We start from the raw sequence: 23217 nt of genomic DNA on the forward strand, positions 1-23217 counted from the left end.
GAAGTTATTCTTCCTACAAGTTTAAAAACATCTTACATAAAAACATCTTAAAATCAATTTGATTTTGACATAATATGAGGCTTTCCCAAATTCGCAATGCTGGAAGTCAGTCAAAAGTGAGGTCTAAGTTTATCACCTTACTCGTACGATTAAAAAATACACATTCCACCAGTGGTGTATGCTAGGGACAGTGAAAGGTTTTAACCTTCAATACTTGCGATGATACGGAGAAATAATTATTTGTTATATTAAGATATGGACGCAAAAGTCTTGCGTGCTTGCAACGATTAAATTGAATGCCCCCTGTTGAAATATTCCATAATCATTCTATTTTGGTGGAATATATTTTTTTCTAAGGAATTCCAACGATTTCTTCTGCTTAGAGTTGAACTAGGTCGTAATGTGATAAAGCAAGCCATTTTAAATAAAACACGTCTCTGAAATCTTGTTTGAAAGCAAAAAGCTTCGACTTTTATAAAACATAGTATACATCGGGACAGCTTTAAAGGACTCTTTCCCCAACCACTGCATCTTTTCACCCCCACAACCCTCGGTTAGTCCTCGCGAGCGTTTAAGGGAATGTCTACCCATCATCAGGGGCTTCAGAATCTCCATAAGATAACATGTAAAATTTAATTCATAAATATCTTACAAAATACTGCACTTAGAAACTTGCAATTTTCTATACGAATGTCAAAGAGCAATACAAAGGAGGTGGTTATCTCAATTCTAAACTTAATGACTTAGATTAATTGTAATAATTACTTCCGTAATGACGGAATCACTATTTCAGGTAAAGGATCAAAAGACCACTTTCATACTTCATAAATTACTACGGATGACATTCTTTGAAGAACACATGCTGGGGAGGAATGCATTGTGGCAATTTAAGGAGCGAAACTCGTGTCCACCACCTCCATTTTCATAGTCATTTACGCCGTGAGCAGCTTCGTTCCCACCCCTACCCCCACTTCCCTACTGAGTTCCTTCAACTTTACGACGGCAACTATAGAACAAAGATAATGATCTTTGAAACCTCAGTATCGAACATGTTTCCGATTGCTTTTCTACATCTTTTGTTGCTTCAAGTGGACAGATTCTCCAAACGGCTTTCACCTCTGCCACTGACAACTATAGTACTATACCTAGGTTCTAGGTACAACCAAAGAAAGTCTAAATGTTTCTTATTTGCCATTTGTTTTGTTGTCTGGATGGATAGGTTTATTTTCGTTTTATATTATTCATCACAGAGAACCACAGTATGATGTTCCTGCGGTTAGAACGAATTAATTGTATGCCGGGGTGGCAAAAACCAAATTTTCCTTTTGTTTTTAAATAACTAGTTTGGTTTACCAAAACTCCTTTATATATTTACCATATCCGTGCATGCATGTCTGTCCGTGTGTGTGAAAAAACTAAAGAACCAGTTCCTGGATCATCACCAAATTTGATCAAAATATAGTCAAGAGTCAGGAATTGAGTGTGTTATTAAAACTATATACTCAAACCGGAAGGGTTTAAATAAACCATTTCCGGTTTGATAATTGATCACCATAAATCGAAAACGGTAAAATATGTAGTGAGATCCCGTTTTGTGTTTCGTAAGAACACATTTGATTTCTCTTATTAACTCTCTACTAAAACTGAAAATGATTAAAATCAACTATAATTTCTGGTTTCAATAAATATTGATCTACGTAGAGCAAAAACGGTAAAAAAAAAAAGATGAAAGCGCTTTCCTCCAATCGAGTAGCTCTCAAGCGTCTCAAGTTTACCTTTCATCTCCTCGTTTGACCTTCAATTGAAACCAGAAGTCGTAGAAATTAACCACTTCCGGTTTCAATAGTGATTTCCATAGAACAGGAATGGTAAAAGCGAAAAGCGTTTTTTTTTTACTTTCACTTCAGCGTTCTAAAAATAACCACTATCTTCAGTCTTAAGCCTCTATTCAAACCAAAAGAGATGGAAATCAACCACTTCCGGTTTTAACGGTGATAGCTATAGAATAAAAACTGTAATAGACAACAAAAGCGGTTTTATGCAATCAATTAGGCATCACAAGAATCTATTTCGTCTCTAGTTTAGTCTCTCTACTAAAACCGGAAGTGGTAGAAATCTACTACAATTTCCAGTTTCAATATTAATTGTGAAAATATCGTACCAACAAAACCAAACTCCTTTGCGTGGTGTACAGGTGGCACTGCTACTTGTTTTGAACCATTTTTTTTACCTTATGGATAATCGTGTCCTCTATTTTTTAAACCATAAAATTAGTCAAATTCGATGCCATACGTAAACTAGTTGCCAGTAGAGCAGAAATTATTTACTAGCCTGCCCATTCAGCACTGTTCAAGATTGACTAAGTCGAACCGATACAGTTACAGTTAAGAAATAGATAAGAGCCTAAGATACATTAGGTTAGAGCTAAGTTAGGATAAAGCTGGATGTTTAAAACCTTCCGGTATAACATTCTACGACAACCAATTAGGTTTACATAATCTTCAATAAAATTCGTAAGCGCTTGCTCATTTTTGTAAGGAAAGTCTTGATTCTGAGCGAAAAGAGCTAGTTGACCTTTGCTCTCGAGTTGGACTGGTTTGCAGTTATTAATAAAATATTTATTTAACAAAGTTGTCTGGGTCATGATTTTTAGAAAATCGAAACTTATTTCCAAGAGTAAACTACCCCGTGGATTCTTTTTTGTAGGACAAATGAACACTGTCAGGTTACAAACAGAATTGCTTTTTTTTATCATCAGAAAACAATAGCCCAAGACTAATACGTCATTTTTTCCTAAATAACTTATAACACAGTATAGGCTTGTAAATACAATATTGATGAATAAAACAAATCAAATCCGTTGGAAACGTTTCCGAGACGTTTCCGAGAAGATCTCTTTTCTCCCTAAATTTCACCCTTCAGGAAACTACTCTTATTTTTAGAGGTACAAGAAATGCAACCCCTTTCCTGGAGAAAACTGGAAAATTGACACACTTAATATATCCACTAGAATCTAGGCTGAAAATAATCACTTATCCAACATTTCGCTCCCTAGGGTTCTTTTTTTTTTTTTTTTTTTTTTTACAATTACAACAAACTTTCTGCGGACTATATCTCTGAAATAACGCATTTGTGCACCAAGATTGGTCTGTAGGCTTGTTCACGTTTACGTGTGAGGATTCACTTCCCAAAGTTATTTCCTAACACCATGTGTATATATTACACTTACTTTCCAGTAACAAGAACTAGAAATGTTCGAAACCCTAGTTCCATTTATATTTATGACCATAGTCTGAAACATTATAAAATCACCCACGTAGTCTAAATTATAAGAAGTAAATTAGTTTATTGGTTTAGAAGTAAATGCAGAGAAAACTAAATACATGGAAGTGCGTCGGGACCGTAATACGGCAAATTGTGGAGGCCTTAAAATATTAAATAATACTTTTGATAAAGTGAATACTTTCAAATATTTAGGATCAATATTAACAGACGAAAATCATATTCACGAAGAAATTAAATGTCGACTAAAAGCAGGGAATTCGTGTTATTATTCCGTTCAAAATCTCTTGTCGTCGCGAATTCTGTCGAGGAATTTGAAGCTTAAAATATATAAAACGATAATCATGCCTGTTGTTCTGTATGGTTGCGAAACATGGTCGCTTACTCTGAGGGAAGAACATAGACTGAAAGTATTTGAGAACAGGATCCTGAGAAGAATATTCGGACCCAAGAGGAACGAGAATGGGGAATGGTGGAAGCTTCATAACGAGGAACTACATAGTTTATACGGTTTACCCAACATTGTTAGGGTCGTCAAGTCTAGGAGACTTAGGTGGGCAGGTCATGTAGCTAGAATGGAAGAAAGCAGAAACGCTTTTAAAGTCTTGACTGGTAGACCCATAGGAAAACGACCATTAGGAAGACCTAGGCGCAGATGGGAGGATAATATTAAGATGGATCTCGCAGAGATAGGAATACAAAGTAGAAACTGGATCCAATTAGCTAAGAATAGAAGTCAGTGGAGAGCTTTTGTGAACGCGGCACTGAACCTCCGGGTTCCATAGGCCATAGAGTTAGTTAGTTAGTTAGTTAGTTTTAGTCTAAATTATGGTGACATTACTGAGTCCGTCCTTTATTAGCTTGGTTGGTTTTGTGGGTTTGGAGTTTAGCTTCTCTTTCTGCACCAATGTTGTAAGATACTGGTGATTACGGAGCCTTCAGTGGGATCCCTATTCTTAGTAACGCATTGAAATTTCAACTCTCTTCCACCGGATATCAAACCCGAGATCCATGATCCAAAATGAGCGAGTTAGACACTATACCAACGGGAAGAGCTGCTGTATTTTTTAAATGTTACTTACGTATGTTTATTCACAGGCAGTTTGGTTCATGGGTTTCAGTCCATTGTTTCTGTTGAATGGATCTTGAAGTAAAGTTGATTTTTTCATTACTTCCTGAAAATTTGAATAATGTTGCCAGGAAGTGGAAGTAACTACCCGCTACGAATTTCAAATCCCAGTCTCTAGAGAGAATTATGTATTTTGTATTCATGTAAACGTCTCATACAAACTTAGTGCTGCAAAAAGAACGCTAAATTTCAGCCATGATCTCTATCGAACTGTTGATCCTACTACACAAAGTATATTTTTTTCAGTTGAGGCAGTGCTATTATAAAGTTGGAACTAACTAATGCAGCAGCAGGAAATCGTAAGAAGCAAAGAGTTCAAATTGTTGTGTTCCTTCTTTCTGGCGTTTACAAGAAAATCTACCTGCTCTGTAGAAACGAAGGAAACAAATAGGATGAGGGTGGCACCCCGGGGCGTTCTACCACACCCATTCGAAAAGGACTTGAGAGGGGGAGGGAAATCCCTGTCTGTCAGCAGCACATCTGTTGGTGAGGACCAAATTGGAGCAGACACTTTCAACCACTATGTAATATATAGTCCACTACAATGTTACCAAAAAAAAGTTCATTACTCGCGATCTACGTCATTAAGCGTGAAATTGAAACAACTAATTAATTTCTATTGATTTTCTCTATTTATATGGAAGATTTTAAGTTGTTACGTTACATATTTCGTTAGACATTCATGAAGTAAAATTTACATGTTATCTTATGGGGACTGAGAAACCACTAGTAAAAGGTATAAGATCCCGTTAAGCTGTCACTGCTGTCAATGTTGCCGTACCTGCGATCCACTTGTGTAGTTAAAGTCCGGCAAAATAAGGAAAAAGCTTTCCTTCCTATTCTCAGTTAACAATTTTTTTTTAAAGAAATCAACTAGGAAAAAGGAATTGAGGCAACATTGGTTTTTAGCCAGAAGGGATCATAAATCTCTACCACGTGTCGCGGAGACTAGTTAGCGGAAGGTTTAGAGGGGTGGACAGGGTTTTCAGAATTCCTGGAAAAAGAACCATCTCTTTCTGTTCCAATGTATATTTGTCTTGTTCCAGCTTAAAGATTTACTCCTATAGTTTTGCGTTCTAATTAGTGTGATGAAGGAAAAGTATCGCTTGCTACTTCAAGCATAGCATTACTGGTTGTAATAATAATAATAATAATAATAATAATAATAATAATAATAATAATAATAATAATAATAATAATAATAATAATAATAATAATAATTATTATTATTATTATTATTATTATTATTATTATTATTATTATCCTAATTAAGCACTTCTAGAGCAACAATAACATTTTCTTTATTATGCAAACTTGTCAAAAATATGCCTTCTGTCTTCATCGGATGTTGGCTATCTTTCTAAAACAATTTATTTTTGCTAGTTCTGCTAGAATTCCAGTGGTTAGAAGGATGGCTGACCTTGTAACCTGCCAAACAACTCCACAACCGGTTTCAACCCTTCTTATGAATGGACTGCAGAGTTCCCTGCAAATATTTTTACTTCTGATGCTGATGTCTGGCGGTATCACATTAAAGAATTCTTCCATCTCAAATGAGGCCCATACACGTAAACACATGCCTGAAGAAACAGCCCGACTTGCATGAAAAATGATAAAACCATAGGCAAGTTGATCGTGTATGGCCTCGTTCATTCATGTTGAAAGTTTTCAAAATCTTCTGAAAACATGCTTGATGTTTTTGCCGTTCTGCATGCATGTTTACCGTGTATGGGCTCGTTCATGCAAGGTGGCTGTTTTATATTTAGGTCCGCCAATCACGACAGCGGAAGAAATCACGTGACTCTCTCCTCCGTCGCATGCCAAGGTCGTGCAGTTGCAGAAAGAAAAAGCACGCGTTACCTCGTCCTCCACATTTCTCAAACTACTTTCAGTAAGTTGGACAGCATATTGGTACGTGTGTGGGTAAAATAATAATAATAATAATAATAATAATAATAATAATAATAATAATAATAATAATAATAATAATAATCACATTTTGGACAATTTTATTTTATTTTCATAAAGACTTCTGCATACCACTATAGTGCAGCATTATTATTATTAGTATTAGTAATATTATTATTATTATGATACACCAGCTTTGTTGAAACTACAGTTCTTACTCAGTAGTTACTTTGTGTTCGGTATTTAAAACCTCTTTGTCACAACATTCGTAATATTTGTCAGTTGAATAATCATAGGAAACAGCTTAATTTTAATTTACATTCTTGGCTCTTTGTAAATCAGTTATAAACTGTTTAAATTTTGCTTATGTATTTTTTCAGTATATATTTTTAAATACAGTATTTTAACAGATCATTTCTGTCAATTGCTTGCTTGCATCCCCTTGATCGATTTTCACACTACTGTCGTCCAGGTTAGACAAGGTGACCAGAATTTTCACTTGCGAAAACGGGACGCATATGAATCGGCTACGGGCGGAGGGGTATCTGACTTCTAGATTGCATTTTGGGACTCAGCAGTGTTCTCAATTTACAAAATACACAAGTAAGAGTGATAACACACCGTTTCTAACTTTACGTGTACCACACAACAAATAGTGGTTCTCGATTGCAAGTTCTACCCAACAATTCTTTTAACTAGTTGAACACTCAGAATTCCCACTCAATTCCCACTTGAACCACGAACACTTAATTCCCATTTGAAAATTTCAGAAGTTCTAGACACGGTTGAACCTTGGCAACGAGTGTTGGTACGGAAGAGAATAGAATTTCCATTTACGATTTATATTTTGAATAATTATTACGGGACACCTAGGTCAATTTTACTTAAAAACGGGACATTTAGGCGTCCCGTTCGAGAATCAGAAAAAAACGGGACAACGGTTGGAAAAAAGGGATTGTACCGGCAAAACTGGGACATCTGGTCACCTTGAGGTTAGAAATCACTCATCTAGAATGTTTATAACTATTTGTTTTTTTTACATGAACAGTTTACCTAACTATGCGAATCATGAGGAAGGCTATCTTGTGGCTAAATAGCTAGTATTCAAACTATGATACGCGAGTTAGGTTTCCGTAATTTTGATATCTCATTAAGCTGTAGATCATATTTGATATATCGACAGTATTGTAAAGATAAATAAAATTGCTACCAAGCAAATGAACAAGCAAATGAAAAGCCCTTGCCGCTTGTCTAGTGGCTAGCGCGTGTGCGTTTGGCGTATGTGGTTCGGGATTCGATTCCTAGTGTTAAGTCAACTCAAGCCTTATCGGCACTATCATCGGAAGGAAATAAAAGTCCTATCAACAAGTTTGAATTAAAAAGTTCACTGTTAACCTGTTTGAAAATCTCTTCTATTCTCAAAGGAATAGGACATGTGCCTTGGTCCTAGTGTACTTATTCAACCTTCAGTATTTAAAAAGCAAACTAAAAAACTTAGAGTTTACCATCATAATGGAGATTCTTATGTTTAAACATTATTCAAGCGTAACACCAAGAGCATCAGAATTTGGAGAAAAAGAAATGCATTTATAAAAGGTAATCGAAAAAGAAAAGAAAGACATAGAAATGGTATGCATCATAACGAAAATATGTCTGCTTACACAAAAATGGTCTGGAAAATCCAATACGTTTCATAGCGTTAAACCAAAGAACAAAACAACTTGGGTTCGAGAGAGGGATGGTACCTTAAAAATCTGAAACAGGCAAGAGACAGGTAGCCTTCCAAATAACGTTATTAAGACACAGGTAGATTTAAACATAACGTTATTACCTTGGTGACTAACTACAGACACATCTCATATTGTCTCGCTGCTGAAAGGGACGTTAAACTCAAAATCAACTCAGCTACAGTACCAAAGTAAAGGATATTCCGGCGAATAACGTTATTCAGAGATACCATTTTAGAAGTTATGCTGACTAATAACGTTATTTACCATGTGCAGAAATGGGTTAAGAAACGGAAACGGACAATGAATTGCAAATATTGTGGATAGAATTAAGTTATCCACCCCTTTATTACATTCCACTTTTGAGACGATCCCCTTATCAGGGGAAAGTGGTAAAAGGTTTACCCATATCAAAGAATCCCTGCTTCAATCGCATATGAACCTGGTGAACTTGTTATTTCTGGTCTTTTTTCTACTTGTTCTCATTCTCGTCTTTATTGACAAATAGTTGTATTGGTCTTTGTCACATCCTGAGTCGAAAATAGCCGTTTCGGTCTCCGTCTCGTCCCGATAGTCTCAAAACAATTTTTGTGTGAAATAAAGAAAAATGTATAGAATGAGCAGTATAATTTTTATAATCTGTCCTCTTCACTTATTTTTTACATTATTCTTTATTGCAGAATTATTGTAGTTTATATATCCCTTCATCAAATGAGTGCTGTTTTTGCTTTCTGTGCGTGTAATTACAGGTTCGATCCCATGTGTAGTGACGGACACAGGAATTCGTCAAGAAAAGTTCAATCTCCCAAGTTTTAATTCAAGGTGTTTGTGAACATATCTTAACATGGTAAATTTTTAGTTTTGCATATTATCTCAGTCAAAGATGAGTTAAAAGCTTCAAGCACCCTTATGTACACCGACATCTGTGAAAATACGAAACCTTAAATAAAAATATAAATTTAGGATCTGATCTCCTTCTAAGCAGTAGGGCTACACTGTTGAGACCAAAATGAATCAATGCTCTTCAATTCCACATAAACAACTTGTAGATGGAAGCAAAATTCCTTGAATTGTAGCACCATGCAAACTTTACGCTTGAAATTTTAATTTATCATTCATTCTTCTCCTTCTTCTTTTTCTTCTTTCATTGATGTATTCACCATAGAACATTACATTGACAAATATCGGTAAATTACTCCTACAGTAAGTATTATTTCATAGGTTACTCGTAGCTGTATAGTAACGTACGTAAGCGCCTTCCCTACTGGAGATCGGCTTCGGTTCCTGATAGGAATCCATGTTTTCGAATTTCATGACAAGCTATCGATCTTTGTAGATGTCTAACATATCCCTTGTGCTGAATTGGGCCTTAAACTTTAAACTACTTCAAAGTTTTATTTGAACTGTTTGAAACGCCTTATTAGTGTTTCATTCTTTCGAATTTAAGCTGGAAGTTTTTTTTTTTTTTTTTTTTTTGTCGTAGGCGGAAAAATAATAAGGAAGTAACTTTGTTTAGACACCGCATGCTTTCTGGAATTAAATGAATTATAATGCTAATATTTGTAGTGAGTACTTTTGACTCCTGACCGTTTTTAAGAATATAGCGCCTACCTACTTACAAAGAAAATAAAGAAAAATTAGAGCAATCTTCATTTATTTAGTATTTTATAATTCTTAATTTCTTAATGGTTACATATTTTCGTACTTTTATCATTCTGGTGCAAAAAGTAATTAGTTCGATCATAGGCAACGTAAAATTGTGGTAGATAACATCGTTTCCATGGTTTTATGAGTGTTCTCACATTCTCTTTGAGATTATTATTCTACAGATGTTTCCATAATACGATTCACACTTTCACTAATCATCCATCTGCTTTGGCCTACAGAGCATAATTGTGAAACGCAAAATTCAGTAATATTTAAACAAATGTATTAATGACAATACAAGCATTAAACTGATCAACCAAGCAATTTCTAGGTTCGTAATGAATGTAGATTCAATCATAAACAGAAAATACATACGTAAATGAGTAAGTAAGTACTGCCGATATTTTTAACTTTGCATAATATTAAATTGACTTCTCATGATTGTTCCCTTTTGGTTAAACGAGACTATACACAATAAAATGATTGTGTTAATTCAACTGAATTTTAACACAGGGCAGTGGTTTCAACGTGCCTATCACTATGCAATGTTACTTCAACACAGAGCCCGCGAGGTTGGCGTTTAACACAGGAGGTGTGTTACGTTTTTAACACACAACCGGTGTTGAGCGGTGTTAAACTCTTATGTGTTAGTATTTTCGGTATTGATTCGACATCATGTCAGGGTCGGTAGTGTGGGGAAACGTTTTGAGTGTTACTTGTGGCGGTGTAGCACCAACACGCAGAAAATAACACAGTGTGTAGTGTGTTAATTATTTTGTTTTAATATTACACCATGTCATGTATCAATATAACACGGTCTCTGTGTTATTTCAACATCAATTTCTTATTTGAATACGCAATCTGTGTTATAATTCAAGGTCAAAGCCATATAAGTTACACCGTTCTGGTGTTAATTCAACATTCCCTGTGTTAAAATTCGAAGTTAGACCACCAGATTAACACCGTTTTTAGTGTTAGTTCGGCTCTACTTCTGTGTTACTATGACACCTATTTCGGCGTTGAAATAACTCCGTGTGCGGTGTTGATGTAACCATGTGTTGGGCCAAAAAGCCTTGTGGTATGCATGCTTACGCTTACCGAGGATTTTAATATTAAAATAAGAATAGTAAACTACAGAACGTTTCATTTAGAAAAGCATCAAAAATTTCTTGTTGTCCTCCCCAATATTTATTGTGAAGTATTTCTTGATGAAGGGGGTGCGGTGGCTCAGTGGTAGAGCGTTCACCTCTGGTGCTTGGGGTCCCGGGTTCGATCCCAGCCCCTGCCAAGTGGACTTTGTGGTGGACAAACACCGTGCTCGTGGGTTTTCTCGGGGTTCTTCCGTTTCCTTCCACTTTCTTCATTCCACCATTTCACTCATCTCTCATCATCACCGTCTCCTTTACCTAACGGGCATAACCGTGGGACGTACAACTCAAAGATTTCATTTCATTTTTCTTTTTTTTATTTTTTTGATGGTGCGGAACACAACATTCAACAACATCTTGTTAAAGAATGATAGGAAACTCTTATCTCTATCCTTATAATGTGTTTGCCTCTTAATTGTTTTTCTACTTGTTTTCCTCCATTTTTGAAACACAGTCTACGTTGTTGACGTGTGAGTTCTAGTGCAGTGAAGAAGTGACACAGTAATATGGTGTTTCTCGCTGTTGACATATTTCTTCAGAAACATTATGTAAGACAATTGAAAACACATCGCGCGGTTTGCATGTTGAAATTTTGCGAATACCTGGATTTGTTTAAGTATTTCGTTCTACTGTGTTTGTCTGTATCTTCTACGTAAGCCTTTATAATTAGATGCTCAACATATTGGAAAATCACGCAGAAAACATTACCGATTTTCTACATTTGTGTTAATTTAACACACAAGCTTTGTGACATTTCAACTATCGGCATTTGATACACAACTCCGAATGGAGAGTGAATTGTTCTAACCACCTGTTTCTGTTATATTTTAACACAATCATGTTAACACATAGGCACGTCCTTAAAATAACAAAACGATTTTTTACAGTAAAGGGACTATACGGGTGTCGTACATAAGCTCACCGGGCATAAGCTCACCGGCAAAAAGCTCATTGGCAGTCTTATATTACAGGAGCGGACAAAAGCTCACCGATAGCAAACATAAGCTCCCTTGAGGGACTTGTAATAAAATTCACCGAATATTGAAATTTAGGCTTTGGCTATTTCCTAAGCAGAAAATGGAGCTACTATCTTACATTACTTATCATATATATAAAAAATAATAAAGACGTTGGTGAGCTGCGTTGTATTAAACGTTAGGCAGACCTTGAGGAACTTGTAATAAAATGTCCTGGATATTAAAATCTAACCATTGACTAAAATTACAAGTAGGCCTAATAATAGTAGAAAGTAGAGCTACTAATGTCGTATAGCAGTTATCAGATATCAGAATAAAATAGAGATGTTGCAAGTTTAATGTGCTAAGCATAGGTGGCAGTAGGCCTAATTTTGGCCCTGGAAATTTTGGAACCAAATTTTTCTTATAGGCCGGCCAATAATTTCATGATTAAGCATGAATACTTACATAATAGAATTTTCTTGCTAACTCGACTAGTAATTCTGCTTTTTTTTTTTTTTTTTTTTTTTTTTTTTTTTTTTTTACAAATTCATCATACTCAGATGTATTTAGGCATTGCTTCTTAGTGCTGTCGTCGTGTTTGCAAATCAACACTGAAACAAATATCTTCCTTATTTACTAACACCAAGCTTTTTTTGTTTCATAAGTTGTTGTTTTGTTCTCAGTAAATAACAAAGAGATTCATTTGATGAGTGTTGGTCTGAAAGTATGATGACAGCCTTAAGACTTGAACTCTGCATCATTCTTAATATTTTATTCTGATAACTCCTATATGACGTTAGTCATATAGCCTATTTTCTATTGAGAAACTAGGCTTACTAGTAGTCAAAGCCCAGATTTAAATATCCGGAGCATTTTATTACAAGTTACTCAAAGCCTGCCCTCGTTTAACACATTAAATCCTGCTACATCCTTATTATTGTTTTCTGATGTCTATCAACTGATATATAGCATTAGTAGCTCTATTTTCTACTGAATTAGGCCTACTACTAGTCAAAATCATAATTTTAATACCTCTTCATACCCATCATACTTTTTCTAAAGCAAAATCAAATGTATATCTCAGATACTTTCAGCCATGGTGAGAAAAAAAATAACAAGGAGATACCCTTCCATCAAAATTTCGTTTACCCACATTTCTTTGCTGTAAAATATCCTGCACCGAAAGTTTCAGCACAGGGGAGGGGGTTGGATTGCTCTCTTCATTAAAAGAAAGTAGTATTCTTTTGTTTGACCAAGTCTGTTTTCAATTTATATTTTAACATTCAAAATCTACTTCACTTTAATATTCAAAATCTAGTTTTCATTTTTGACATATTTCCCGCTTGCCATTTTCCCGTTGCGTATTAATTTTATTCAGGTTTATTTTCCTTTGCAATTAAATTAGTTAACCTATAAATGTAATTAGTTAACATAGGTGATCTTATGCCCGGTGAGCTTTTTGCCGGTGAGCTTATGTCCGCGAAACGGACTGTACATGAATAAGGAAAGGATGATAATACATAGCTAACATGCTTTGAGCGGGATTCAATACCATGACAGACAGGACTTCCAATTGTGGCATAAGGAATTAGACCACAGAACCACAATTTGTAGATCTTTTCTTATAGGCATCAATAAGGATAGCCAGTCATGACATAATTGTCGGGTTTTCCAAGGCATTCCAAGGCATTATAAGGCATTCCTGGAAACAAATATTAGTGCATTTTGTAAGTACAGGTTGGAAAAAAAAACACTCCGATCTTCGGAGTGCCAGATTTGCAAACATACCGGATTTTCAATGGTTATAGGCCAATAGACCTACGCCAGGGGCGCACCCACATGGTGTCCACCGGGTCCAGATCCCAAAACTCAGATTTCATTTCAGTTTCTCACCTAAACTTCGTAACTCGACTATCATTTGTACACATTTGTCACAGAGAAATGACTTGATTATACTCCTCATCTGTACTCTTCCTTTCCTCGTAAAAATAAATCTAGTCTTATCAGATTTTCTGGTAATATAGATGGCAATAATTAACAATTACTTGTCGTTTTTTCGGATGCAAAAAACCACAGGTATAACACTACATAAACGTATTGGAACCCCCCCCCCCGAAAAAAACTTGACCTCTCCGAACAAAAAATCCGTGTGTGCACCTGCTGTATATAGTATGCTGTATATAGTTAACAGAATATGGCTACCAGTATAGGTATTTAAGGAAAAAAAGATAAATAAACATTACATGAAAAGCAAATATAATTTAAGCTTTATCAACTAAATAAAACAAGCCCATAAAATTGTAAATCAACTGAATAAAATAAATAAAATAGTTCCTCGGAACTACACAGCCATTAAAATAATAAAATCATCTCCAGGAGGCAATAGCACGTCAATCCGGTAAATTTGAAAATGCACTCCGAAATCCTTATCGCATTGATTAAATATATATGGTTTCTTCAAACTCAGAAGGATGCAAATGCCCCTTTCCTCCCCAAATGACGCCCCTGTCCAGAAGTGTTTAAACCTATATTCTTTTCGGCTCTGGAGTCTAAACGCGATTCGTTCTTTTAAACCATTTTTATAATGCATTTTTAAACATTACATATAACTTTCCTCCTATAGCACTTATTTTCATTAGTTACGTTGTACAATCAAAAACAATATTAGGCGTAGATTGGAGCCATCATTTCTTATACCTCCAACCTATACTTAATATTGTTTCTGATTGTATATACATATCTTACACACCGAAAGTGTTAAACATCAATGAACACATCTGGTTTAAATGTTCATTTTCATAGAGAAAAATAGTAAGAGATACCGGGTAATGGCCTTTTCCATATAGATTCAGAGTTCGAGGAACAGATTCTACCTTTGATCTTATTCCTCTATTACAATCAGTAGCACATTACCCTGCGTAGGATAGCAGTCAACTTAATATTGGTATTTTGGGGCGAGCGGTCCCGAGTTCAATTCATAGTAGAGACCTCGGTCCAAAAGGTTTCTCAGGCTACCCATCATGACTGTAAGTGAGGTTTTCCTTGGGCTTTTCCCATTCCTACTAAGCAAATAGCGGGATAGTACCTAATATACAGGCCTCAGGACATTTCCTTGCTTTCCCCGATAATGTGCTCGCCGATGGACGTCATCCCTACTAAGTGACGAGTTTAAGGCCATAGATATCGGTAGTACCCAGAAATATGTATAAATAAAGTATAAATAAACAACCAGTAGTTATAGTATAGATGTACTACTTCAAGTTTATATTAAATTGCATAAATTTTCAAGTTTGGAAATCTACCATTATCTGAAATGAAACATATTATTATTATTATTATTATTATTATTATTATTATTATTATTATTATTATTATTATTATTATTATTATTACATTTGTAAAATACATGAAATTTTCTAAGATAGAATGAATAGAATACTAAAACCAATACTAAGGAATACTAACTCGACCTGCATTGCGGTTAACTGATAAGTATTCTTGTCTTTCGTGGGAGTTAATTAGATTATGATTTCACATCTATATTTAGAATCAAATCTCATATAGTTTCGTGTGAAATGTTAGGCTAAGATTGGCATTTTTTTTTTGAGTTGAGCGTTCCTTTCAGCACCGGAGCTATATAAGATGTAGGCCTACAGCTTAACATGCGATCCGAACTACATGAGCACTCACCGAAAATCGAATCCAGGTCTCCATGCTAACCATATAGTCATTAGGGAGCTTTGTAATGAACTCATCTATTAGCAACAGTTTGTGGTAGGAATGACTGGGTATTGGGGATATGGTGGCTCAGAGATATGGTGTTCATACGAGGGTCCCTCCAAGTTGGATTTCAGTTTATGTGAATTTATGGAGGACAAAATCTTGTCTGTGGATTTTATCTCGGTTCTTGCTTTTTCTCCAATATTGACATTCCACTAATGTCAATTCTTACTAATTCTTACGCAATCATTCGTTCCATTAACCATCCGTCTCCTTTAACATACAGGACATAAACTGAAATTGGGACGTAAAACTGAAAGAGTATTTTGACAGTTTTGCGATCTTCTCTTATAACACAGATACAGGTTGATGATATGTTAATACATTTAATTTAAGCAATGTTACTCGACATAAGTTTAAAAAAATGCACTATAAGAACATAAGAACTATAAGAACACGGTTTGTAACATACAGGTCTGAACACACTGTGAACTTGTCTGTGAAATGCAATACTGTATTACAAGGAATATTTAAAATAAACATGGAAAATTCTCTTGCGCATGATTAATCATCTGGAAGCAATGAAGACGGTAGGTAAACCTCAGACTATGTTACATCAAAATTAAAACTTTTTACCAAAGCGATTAGAAAAGTCACCTGTTCCCACATTATATGCGGAAACTCCAAAGTTGGGGTTGAATACACCCCATGTTTTTGGCTCAGTGATGATTTCAGAGGTAGTGCTATTACGGAAAGAAAATTTCTCTAGTTTTCAAAGAATTCACGTGTTTGATCGGAAACAGCATTGCATTTATAGTGTTAGCTTGAATGTTCTGCTATTTTTTATTTCCTTTCATGAGGGTTCCAGACGCTATTGTCTTTCAAATGCAGCCAAATTCTTTACATTCACTGTTAGAATTACAAATTCATGCCGTAATCAATTTACAATTTTCAGAAGCTGTTAAAAATTGAAAAAATCTGAGGTAATTGTTCCAAGCAATAATAAAAATCGCTGTTTTTATTTATTTTCAATAAACATCTAAAGATGGTCAAGAGCAAATGCGTTTTTCTCGTTTCTGAGAATAGTTTTGATAATAAGTCAACGACTTAATTCTGACTTTTCAAAGTCACCCTCACTGTGCAACTTCTTTGAGGTGGTAGAAATTTCCCCCTTCAAGAAATGTATCTCCCTGGAGAAGAAAATTTTCATCTCTGGCAGTTATAACTTTCCATCCTCTACATTTTTTCGAATGGTTACGAAGATAGATTAAATGACTTATTTTGGCTAGCCAAACTAAGAAAACATTTTTAATTGAATTTAAACTTTTTATTAAACATTTCACTTCTCAGCCTTTTTGTAGTGGTTAGAATCACACACTTTTGTTTCTTGAAATATTTATCTATTCATGCGGAAAGTACAATGTTTTGGCAAGGAGTAATTTGAAGAAGGTTGAAGGGGTGGAAAAGTCAGCAAATGTTTAGGTCTGAATTCCTGGAAAAGCTCCCGTGTCAATGCCACATCATTCACTCAAACAGGTCATATTGTAAACTTGCCTGCGGTGCTAGCTATTACCAGCAAGAACTTAATGTTTCTTCGAGAAAGGGGAACGAGAATTGTTATTGTTAATACAATTATCATTGAACATCATTCTACAAATACTTTGCAACTCTGGTCAACAGAGCAGCATAAATAGAATGAAGTGAGCCGATGTGTTGAATACACTCCTCAACAAAAAGCTGTGGCCAGCGATGGCCCTTTCGTTATCTAAAGCCAGGGAATTACGTTAGTTGGTCCTTCAACGTGTAAAGCCACTCCACCTCCATTGTTTTGAAAATATAACCTCAAAAAGACATGGATTTTCTCGGGGATTTTGTGTTTGCTCAAACTTTCTTCGTTCTACCATTTCATTCATTCTGATCATTACCGTGTCTTTTAGCCTAGCCGACATAACTGTGAGACGTAAACTCAAAGATTTCATTTCATTTCTAAATAATAACCGAATGCATTCTACAGTGCTCTATTCTCCAATAATGGCGTAAAGATTGATTATATGCTTGCAGATTGATATGCCATAAAATTGATTATTCATGCAAAGAAATGTACGAACATCTGCCAGGTAGTCACTACAAAGAAAGAGTGATATATATTTCGTTCAACATATTTCAAGCTCCACTTTCATTGTACGTGTTTACCTTTCCACCTTAATTTAGTTAAAGGGAAAAGGCTTGCATTTGTCTTCTTTTCAACTATAATAAAAAGAAACATTGCGATTTTTACGAAGACAATAGTGCTGTACATAACTTCTAAAAATTCTTCAAAGAAAATCACTCTGTTCAGCCCGGTCATTCCATCTTCAGAAAATAAGTAAACTGTTCAGAACTGGAACGGCATCCAATAATGTTACGAAGTCGATTATTATTATTATTATTATTATTATTATTATTACTAGTAGTAGTAGTATTAATGGAGGAACAAATTAATGTTTTATATAAATGGCCCAGATTTTCGTTTGTTGAAAATGATTTTTCGTCGATGCTTTCACAATATAAATAGCATATTTTATTTTTAAAAAATACAATTTTAAATGTACCAATATTTTCTCATGTTTCTTTGTTTATCTATTTCAGGACATTTCCATCTTACAGTGAACACTTTATTGAACCTTAACATACACAATAATTTATTACATTACTCAGTACAAAGTGTATTTTACGTAACAAAAGTATAACGAAATCCGCCGTTCGAACAAAAGAAAAACAAAAAATATTTAACGCATAGTGTACTTGTTTTCTTTAGAAACAAGTATTAGTTGTTGTTTGCTTGTCGTGCTCCTTGCGTATGTATTTTAAGCTCACGACACATTACCATACTTTCAGCACTCAAAATGTTTTGATCCTTATCACTCTGCTAGGGTTGAGCAACTGTGCCCTTCCTCTCTCTCTTTAATGACTAAAGAACAAATGTTTCAGTTGAGATACTCTGATATGATTGATTACACAATAGTCATAACATTTCTCCAATACCTCGGGCAATTTAAAAAAAAAAAAAAAAAGTTCCTTTCTTCCACCCCCATTGACCATGTTCCGTTCTCAGTTCCGTCCTCAGCTCTGACTAACACGTTTAATTTCCATATTCATGTGTAAATTATTTATAATTTATCACGAGTTGAGAGCATCAAAGACGGATTATATAACACATTAAATTATTTTTTCTTAATCTCTGGCTTCATGGAAGGCTTACACTTTTTTCATATTAATTACCACGTATGAGATTTGTATCTATGGGCAAATTTATAGAAAATGAAATGTTTGAGTTTGCCCCAAGGCTTTGCCTGTTAGGCTAAGGGAGACGATGATTAACAAGTGAATGATGATGGAAGAATTGGTAGAATGAGAAATTGGGAATAAACAGGAATATCCCGAGAAAACGCGAGAGCGCGATCTTGTCCAGCACAAATTTACTTGGCCAGAAGTCGACCCGGGGACCCTACGCACCAGAGATGAGCGTTCTACCGTGTTTTAGTCTAAATTTTTAGAAATCTAGTTGTAGAATAAGCCACTAATATATTCAATAAGTAATTTATTAAACTAAGTTTTGTGTGAAACTAATTCCTTGAATCCAGAAAGTAATGATTTCCTCAATGTAGCTCAGCAGTGATCTGTGGCTATGCACTTATTCATTTTATACTTAAATTATTGTGATTAATGTCAAATTTTTGTTATGATGGATGATGTAAAATAGTTGTTGTGCGCCATTTGAGGAAAATGGCAAATATCGAACCCGAGAAAATAGTAACGGAACATGGATCAATGGTATTCATTCATACAGATAATGATGGGCTGACTCGACACCTAAAACTACAATATTCCGATTGGTATAGAAAGTAGTTTGCTGGCATGTGAGGGCTTCATACCGATCTATCTTCTTCTTAGATCACGAAGACAAAAGGCAACAAATATTTACGGTACGAGACGAGAAAACATCATTTCTCGTCTCGTCTCCTGGGCAACACTATTTCCTTTCAAATCTCAAGGTTTTACTTGGCTATAGGCCCGTGCACGAAGGATAAATTATCACGAAAATAATAAAGAAAAACAGTTAATTAAAGTTTTGAAAGTATAAGCAGAAACCAAGCCCAGTAAAGCATTTAATGTTGATAATTTTCTGTTCTGATGCCTGTCTTCCAGTTACTCTAAAGATAAAGACTTTTTTAATTGCCTGTTAGCACAACAGGAATTTGTATTCGAAGTATATGCAAGCAATAACTTACTATATCTTCGGAAAGCAATTGAATAAGTAGCCTAACTTCGTAAAAGTTTAATGAAAATACTTTTTAGTAGGTGGATAAAATAGGATTTTAATTAAAAAAAAAAGATTTCGAATGATCACTTCTTATCAGTATTAGAAACATTGCGATGTCTTTCCATTAGATGAATAAAAATATTGAAGCTGCTTACCCAACGAGCTCTCGAATTATCGGAAGAAAGCTGTTGTTGCACAAATAGTAGACGAAAACGTCCCGTAATATATAAACAAAGAAACTTGAGAGCACATTGGTTTCGTTTGAGATTGTAGTTTTGTCATAATCTCAGTTTTCTCCCGCCAGTTTAACAGTATATTTTATGTCCAATATATTTATTCTTTTACTATTTGAATGCTTTTGCTTAAGTTAATTTGTTTGTCATCATCCTTTCTAACAATTGGTTTTACTCAGTTCCATCAAACCGATTTTGTTTAAAATTTGCACACAAGTTCATTGTTGACGAGTTAAGTTGATTTGAGTTTAACGTCCTTTCAACAGCTGGGCTATATGAGACGTGAATCTAAAGATTAACGTGTAATCTGAACCACATGAGCTTTCGTTGGGGATCGAACCCGAGTCTCCCACGCCAAAGACGTCATTGTCCGTGACAGTACAATAATAAAATATATTCGGGTTCGCACTTCACGAGGGACAAACTTCACGGAGTATAACCTCTTTTCCTTGAAATCGATTCCACCCTTCCATCAAACAGATTTTGTTCAAACTGTACATACAAATACATTGTCAGTGTCACTACACTGGAAATTAGGTGACAAAGACTACAAGAAAACTAAGTGACAGAAAATTAGATGATGAAAAATTGGTGAAATGGTAATTACATTCACATTTCATCAGTCTTGAGAAGTAACACAGTAATTTTTATTGGCAAAGCATTAGAATCTATGAAATAACTAGTTACTTTTATCATAGGCATTGCTTCCACGTTTTACTCATAAATACAACTTTGATTTTTTATCAACGAGAACTTCAGGAAAATAATGAGATGAAAATAGACAGCCAAGCAGGGTGCGAAATCATTTGAAAATGGTGCGGTAGAGATCTATAAGTCACAAATAATAGTCCCTGAGAACCGATGTCCTAACCAAGCATTAGAACTACTAACTCGAAGCGCTTCACTTGGCCAGCCATAGATCTCCATGAGCAGTAGAGTCAGAGCATAGATTTTATTATTTATGAAATTCCCGTTTCTTCGCTAAGTATTTAGTATTTCAGTTTGGTCGCTCAGATATCCGGTCACTTATATGGAAGTCTAAATAACACTATGTATTTATATTGTATTATTAGCAAGAATATATTATAAATAATGATATGATTTCAATACAAATACTTGATAGACAACAAAAAACCGTGCTGCCTCAGTGGTTGAGCGCTCACCTCAGGTGTGTGGAATCTCTGACTGGATCCTAGCTCGCGCAAAATTCTGTTTGTGGTATACAAACAATTGTGTGTAGGTTTTCTCGGGGTCCTCCCGCCTCCTTCCACTATCTTAATCCATCATTATTATCTATCTCATCATGACCGTCTTCCTTAGTTTTACTGAATATTTGTAGGACGTTAAACCTTAAAAAATGAAAGCACAAATACAACAATACAATTGATTTGCTTATTTAAATTTAGTGTCCCTTTTCAACAGCGAAGCTATGAGATGTGGACTTACAGTTCAAGGTGGAATCCGAACCACGGTAATCGTTCAAATTTTTGTAGGGCGCTTCCACCGGGAATCGAACCCGGGACCCCGGACCCCGGTTGCACTGAAGATGGTGCGCGAATGCTAGCCAGTAGACCAGCGGAGAGAGCCACAATAATACGAGTAATGAATGATTGTGTTACTGTTTTTATAGACCTAAAATATAGTTTGCAATAACGTATCTTACCTTAGAGAAAAAGTTTAAGATTAAACTTCACTTTCTTTCCGTGTGTAACGAGAGTTGAACATGTGACGGCCAAAAGAAACTCACGTATGAGCACAGTAACAGCATCCCATAATTTTAAAGGAGATCCACTGAGTTTAATTGTTAATAAAGATTGAAAGGTACTCGCCAACATAGGTTTCATTCGAAACTTTTAATATGAACAACACTGAATCCACGTTCACAGGCAGCAGTTGATAATGGCACAAAACGAACTTTCCGCGAACGGTCTTTAAGAACTTGAAAATCACTTACCGACTTAGAACGTGACTTGTACTCTCTCCATTCTGACACTGTAGAACCCCTGTTTGGTCTAGTGGCTAGCACGCTTGACTTCGGTTAACGTGCTCCCTGGTTCGATTCCCGGTGGTATACAGTTGAACGACGAAAGTAGTCGGATTCCATTATAATCAGTAGGTCCACGTCTCCTTTAGCCTAGCAGGCATAACTGTGGGACGTTAAACTAAATCAAACCAAGCCATTCTAACACTGCAGGATTTAATCCAAACAATTGAGCTTCTTTATGTACGTCTACGTTACCGTATAAACCACTCATGTTATCACGATCTTTATTTTCAAACACTGAAAAGCACTTTAGGACATCATTAGAAGGAAACCTTCTTTCCACTTCTACTAAACCCTGGATTACCTGCCCCCTTATTTGATCAAACTCACTATCATCACTCCCTCTATCAGACGCTTGTCTGCAGTGTACTAATACAAAGACATTGGTAGACATCATCTTTCATACGCATTTTTCAGAGCTTGCAGTGAGCGAAGAGAGTCGATAGATCATACTGAGTCGGTGGGTCGCAATGGGTCACAGTGGGTGGTGGGTCGCAGTCAGAGATGGAGTGGGTCAGTGGGTCGGTGTGTCAGTGGGCCAAGTGGGTCAAGTTTTCTGGGTGGGTCAGTGGGTCGTGGTTCGAACAGCATGTGACCCACTGTGACCAACCACCCACCGTGACTCACTGCTACCCACCACCCACCACGCCCCACTGCGACCCGCCACCCACCGTGACCCACTGCGACCCACCGACTCAGTATGATCTACCGACCCTCTCTGCTCACTGCATTGTAGACAAAATCTTCTGAGGACTGGTAAATTTGTCTCCGTTTTACTTTCAAGACCTTCATTTCCCTTTCTTTTTCACTTGTTTCTGTCTACTTACCTGAGGTGAGTATATCTAACCAAGTGAAAAAAATAAACTTCAGGCACTTTTGGATATTGATATTTTTAATAGTAATAATAGCAATAGGACTTACACTAATACTTGGCTTTCGAGACCTGTGAGTTTTTAGAGCTAACTACTGGAAAAAATACAATTTTGAATCACTGTAATATATAAATTACTATATAAAAATTGAAAGTAACTATGTGTGCCTGATCATCACGGTCAAATTGCAAAGTCAAATGAAATTAATTTTGGTATATAGTTTGGCCTTAATCCAAATTGGGATG

Source organism: Thermobia domestica, chromosome 7 (genome assembly GCF_964235325.1).
Source record: "Thermobia domestica chromosome 7, izTheDome1.hap1.1, whole genome shotgun sequence".
Lineage (NCBI taxonomy): Eukaryota > Metazoa > Arthropoda > Insecta > Zygentoma > Lepismatidae > Thermobia > Thermobia domestica.